Genomic DNA, 6,076 nt, shown 5'->3' with positions numbered 1-6,076 from the left:
AATGATAAAAGTTCAAAAGGCCTAGGAACGCCTGCAGTTCAGCCTTGGAGGAGGGGGTGGGTGCTTGAACGATAGCCCAAATTTTGTCCACTGTGGGATGGATTCTGTGTTTGTCTACTGCAAACCCCAGAAATTTCACCCGTGGCACCCCGAGCAGGCATTTCTCCTTCTTGACCTTCAGACTGGCATCGTTGAAATGCTTCAGGACCTCCCGTAGATGTGACGCGAAGGTCTCAGCGTCGGGTGCCACTATTAGAACATTGTCAAAAAATGGCTGGACTCTGGGGATACCTTTAAGCAAACAGTCCATTAAATTCTAGAATATCCCCGGAGCCAGGCTTACCCCACAGCCCAGGCAGTGGCGGAGAAGCTTGAGGGCCAGCTCGTGGCAGTGCTCCGCCAGGTCGGCCAGTAGGCAGCATATCAGCGGGCGCAGCAGCTGCCGGGCGAAGACCTCCTGCAGTGACGCACTTTACGGCGAGGTTGGCAAGTGCAGGAAAGTGCGTGGCCACATGTTGCCATAGAGATGGGATTGGCAACACTGTCAGAGCAGTGCTCCGGCCCCAAATGACCCCTGGTCATTATATCCTGCTGAGGAAACCACAGCAAATTGACGCTGAGTGCCCAAGGCTAGGGCACTCGCCCAGATTCTTTTTCTAGAGCTCATTGTATTTATTTCCACAACAGGCCTTATTCCTAGTTACATATAAATTCTGCTGTAGAAGTCAAGGCCTAAGGCTAGAGCAAAGGAGAGAGGGGAAAGAACAATTTCCTCCACAATGCCCAAAGGCATTTTGAAGGGTTTACAGAATGTTGTAATATGTGGGCATAATTGGAAGGGAGACTTTTTTAATGATGGAACTGACCATGCACACTCTGCTTTCACAATGACATACTGCAGAGCTGGTTTGCAGCACAGAGACATACACACACACCCTGCCCCACCTCCACCCAAAGAGCTAGTGGCAAAATGCCACAACCTGGCCTTTGGCTGCAGATGACTCACCAGACCTGTTTAGTGTCCATTGTTTATGCCAGCTCTTTCCTTGTTCCGTTTGCTCCATGGATCAAGGATAACGGTAATGGAAAGGCCTTTATAATTCCACATTAACAATGTTGGATATGAAATGCAGAACATTTTTAGGGTGATAGAAGCCACATTCTCTGATGTGGTGCAACTTCCAGAGACTTGGGTTTCATGATGATGATGATAAAATTATTGTTCCACCAACCTACCGATTTGGAACAGATTCTTGGGTTTAATCATGCTCAATGGGAGCATAAATTCACAGCACCCCCCCCCCCGAAAGTAAGCTTGCTGTCATATTTGTGTCCTACCCTATTGTGCTCATGTTATTCAGCAGAAAAGTCTCTAAACTAAACTATACTACTCATAAAGATAGAACAACACACAGCTAAAATGAGTGTCCAACATGCCAGCATTTTATAGTCAGGTTTGCAATATTGAGTTGTCTGACAGGATATGAGATACAGTCAGGTCTTATTTATACTGTGCAGGTTTGTAATACAATTAAAGATCTGAAGAGTAAAGTGAAAGGAACAGTAACAGGAGGGCAGAGACCTTCAATTAGATGAAGCTGATTTTGCAAACTACAGCCCTTGAAGCATCTTATATTTAAAATGAATGAGACCAAGTAATCTTTCTAGAAATGAGACAAAGAATAGATTCATACAAACATTTGTTCCCAAAGATAACTGGAATTATCACATAGTAGACTGGCCTTTAGAAGATTACTTCGTGAGAAACCTGTCAGTAAAAAAAGGAAGCAATTCTACAATGAACTTGAATCCCAGGCTGACTTACTTTGGAACCAGTCTTGGAGATATTCAGAAAGATACTTTTATAAAGGGACAAGGGCTGAAGTTTGTGGAAGTTTATTGTATGAGTTATTTATTTATTAGTTACATTTATACCCTGCCCTCCCCGTGAACAGGCTCTGGGCGGCTTACAATGGTCGATACAATGTACCTAGTCTCCATAAAACATTTAAAAACAAATTTAAACAATCATACATTTAAAGTGCCATAATAGTTAAAGTGCTCGCAGTCCTAGTCATTACTTCATTAGATTAAGTGATGCTCTCTGAGATGTACCCCCATAGTTCCTGGCTCAGTGATCTTCTGACCTCCTGCGGAGATATGGCTCTATCTCCACACTAGGGCCGGTCCTGTACCATGGATGTTCAATAGTGGTAGTTGGTGATAGTGGTGGGCGGCTACTAGTTGAAAGCCTGGTGGAAGAGCTCTGTCTTGCAGGCCCTGCAGAACTGTAAAAGGTCCCACAGGGCCCTGATCTCCTCCAGGAGTTCATTCCACCAGTAAGGAGCCACCACTGAAAAGGACCTGGCCCTAGTGGCAGCGAGCCTGGCATCCTTAGGGCCTGGAATAATTAGTCGATGTTGTGACCCCAACCATAGTGCTCTCGGGTATATATGGGGAAAGGCGGTCCCTCAGGTATGTTGGACAGTGGTCATATAGGGCTTTAAAGGTAAGTACCAGCACCTTGAAGCGAATTCAGTATGCTATTGGCAGCCAGTGCAGTGACTTTAGTACAGGCTGGATGTGCTCCCATCGATGTGTTCTTATTGTATTGTTTTCTAGTTTCTCTAATCCAGTGTTTGTATCTCTGCTATGTTTTATACTGCATCTATATATTAATTCTAAACATGGTCCCCTGTGTGTGAATACTTATTTGCGCAGATAGGGGGCACTTGGAGGGAAAAGAGATTATCCTGCAGAAAAATCTAAAAACTTTTTAAAATATGGGTTTTTTTAAAAAAAAACAGCAAAAAATAAAACAGTGTTCACCGTGTCTGCACAGAGAATGCTCGAACTGTTTGCCTTCACCTGGCTTCCCAAACCCCAGCCACCTCAACCAAAGCAGGCACTGAGAAAGGCCTCCCACGTTGGGAGGAGATGCTGCCCTCCATTCTGGCAACCGCTCAACAGCGGGCACGGAAGGTCGCCCCCTCTTACCTCTTCCTTCATCCCACCATTGAAACCACTGCCCAGCAGAGGCCAATGCAGCCTGCCTCCTGCGTCAGGAGGAGGTGCCATCCTCCACACTGCCAACTGCTCGGCAGCTGGCATGGCCCTTTGCTTTCTGGCTGACACTATGCTGTCCGGAAAATGATGGAGAGACTTAGAGAAGACAGCTTCATTACCAGTCCCAAAACAATTAAAAATTGGTGACTTTTTTTGTCCCCCAGGAGGCATTGACAGTAATCCAAGTAAAAACTGTACCCTCACTTTTGCAGTGGGAACTTCGAACCACTTCTCTGTTCTCGAATCCAGTTATGTGGAAAATGAGGAAAGTGTACATTCTCTATCTGAGAACTCTGGGCTGAGGGAGGGGAAGTAGCAGTATGCTACAGTCCTTGCCACTGAAACCATTGAAATGCCCACTATGAGCTCTTTACTGACTTTAATCACAAGAACCATGAATTGCTTGTTTAATAACATCCAGAATCTAAAATCCGAAACCAATCAGTTAACTTCTGCAGTTGCTAAGTTATCTACCTGCACCTTTCAAAGCCAAGCAATGCCCCAGGATGCTGTCAAAAATAAGCAGGGCAATGACTGTGCTCCTAAAGAACCACACGTGTGTCCCAGCCTCGACTCCTGAAAAACCTTCAAGGGAAAAACTTTTTCAACTAGTTTATCAGCCAAACAAGTTCTTCCTAACAGTCTGTGGGCTTTACTCCAAGCTGGCAAAATGTTCAGTGTGTAAAGAGCCACCTCTCTGCTATACTTAATATTAAACATTAAGGGATTGATTTGATTGAGGTTGATGCCCTTAATTCCCAAATTCAACCCCAAAGAGTCATCCTTTCCTTTTCCTCCTCTAAATTACCATCTCTGATCTTCAAAAGGAAACTGGGTCTGTTTAAGAAGGGAATTTTTCCCTCTTGTGTGTTCCATAACTCCATCGTTATACCTTGATGCCACAAGAACCAGTCCTACCCAGCAATGATGTCTACCTCTCAGGCAGAGACACTTATGGACACTGAGACTTTTCAACCAAATTTAATCTCTTGGGAGGAAGCGTGTGTTCCAACAACAAACTCCCAAGCTGCTTCTGATTCCTGTATTGTTTTGGCTAGCCTCTCAGATTCCCCAACCCCTCCAGTCCCTAATAGCTCTTTGGCCTCTCAACCTTTGGCAAATTCTCTAGAAGACAACTTACTTAACTGCTTTGCAAATTTTTCTTTTTTAAAAAAAAGTTTTTTATTGCTTTTCCACTACACATACTACAAGGAAAGGGAAAAAGGGGCTAAGACTAAAATACAAAGCTAAAGCAAGAACCATCTTTGGTAATTATATAAGTAACTTATTGTATTTCCCAACCTTAAAGTAAATTAAAAAATATATGAGGAATATAACTGTTTAAGATTAATATAGAGTCAAACTAAAGCAAGCCTATTTAGCCAAAATAGATGTAAGCCAGTTTCTCATATAACAAATGGATAAAAGACTTTCAGAGTTAAACTACATATTATTTTGCATATTTCTTGTTTTTCTTGAGTTTGCTCTTGTCATAGATCAGTCTAACTTTGAGGAGTTTCAGAGCAGCCTCTCCTTTTTCATTATCAGAGTCCTCTGAGGATTTGTCAGTTGTACTTCCACTGCCTCCCAATTCATGTTCACTTTCTTCTTCAGTTTGTTTAGTGTCCTCTGTTTTCCCTTTTTATTTGGCTGTTTGATGTTTCTCCACAAAAGCCTTTGCTTTTTGTACAGAGTCAATCTCCTCTTTCTTATCTTTGTAATTGAAGATAAGTCCTTCCAGAAATATCCATCTGTAGGGGATGGATTGCTTGCGTAAAAAAGAAGTTAAATTTTTATACTGTCTCCTCCACTTTCATATTTCAAATGGAATGTCTTTTAGTATTAAGATTTCTTCATCTTGGATTTTCAGGGATATCCCATTAGTAGCTTTTAAGATGGTGTCTCTCATTGATCTCTTGGAGAACTTAACAAATACTTCGCCAGGCAGTTTATTTTTCTTACTGAAATCTGGGTAGGTTCGATAAACCATATCCATATCACTTTGTATCAGTTCCACTTTCAAATTGGTCACTGGTGCCAATGCTTCACTTAATATCTCTTTTAAGTTCTCCCCTTTTTGTTCTGGGATACCCAGGAACCTCAAGAAATATAATGATTTCTCCATTTGAAGTTTTAGTATCCATAAGTGTCTCTGCCTGAGAGGTAGAGGTGCTAGATCTCTTGCTCGCTTTCTCTGGTATATGCCTCTGCATCCATGATGGTCTCACAGTGATGGGACCTATAGGGGCAAAGGGGAGTCTCAATTCTTCGGCTGCCACCTTAGAAGAGGCACCTCTTGTGCCCCAGGCTATGAGCCCCCTACAAGGGCTCTCGGGGGCCCAAGAATAATCTGGGATCCCTTCCATCTGTGGCGATAATGGGCCATCTGTGGTGAGATGGAGCATGCCCATCCAGCAAGTTGCCAAAACCGGAAGCCCCTTTGCAAGTTTTTCTTGTGAAGCCCAGCATACTATTATTGACCGACTAAACTTCATGAGTCATAAACTGCATGGAATTAAAGACCTGGAGCCTCAATTATCCACCAATACTAGGAGTCATGGAAACCCTCTACACACAGTTGATCCACCGGAGGCATCTTTGGATCTGAGGATATCTACCTCCAGTACCCAAGATCTTCAAAGGGGGTGTGGAGAAGTTGGTGCATCACAGAGCTGCAATCAGCTACTTAGAACAGAAGGTCTCCCTGAAGAAACAGTAGTAGAACTTCTACCAGAGGACTTGAATGAACCCATTGTCCAAAAATTTCCAGGGGTCCCTCAACCACACCCTCTACCTCAAGTAGCAATGAATGGATGTGTCATCCCACCATTGCAACCACTGCCTAGAAAAGGCCAATGCAGCCTACCTCCTGTGTCAGGAGGAGGTGCCACCCTCCACACTGTCAATTGCTCGGCAGCTGGAATGGACACAGGCAGCCCAAGAACAAAAAGACACCAACAAAAAGAGTTGGAGGGCGTGGCGGTGCTCAAAGAAAATGGCTGCCTAAAAC

The sequence above is a fragment of the Gekko japonicus genome, unplaced genomic scaffold, assembly GCF_001447785.1.
Source record: "Gekko japonicus isolate JY-2015 unplaced genomic scaffold, Gekko_japonicus_V1.1 scaffold501, whole genome shotgun sequence".
NCBI lineage: Eukaryota > Metazoa > Chordata > Lepidosauria > Squamata > Gekkonidae > Gekko > Gekko japonicus.
This window is presented reverse-complemented; position numbering follows the sequence as displayed.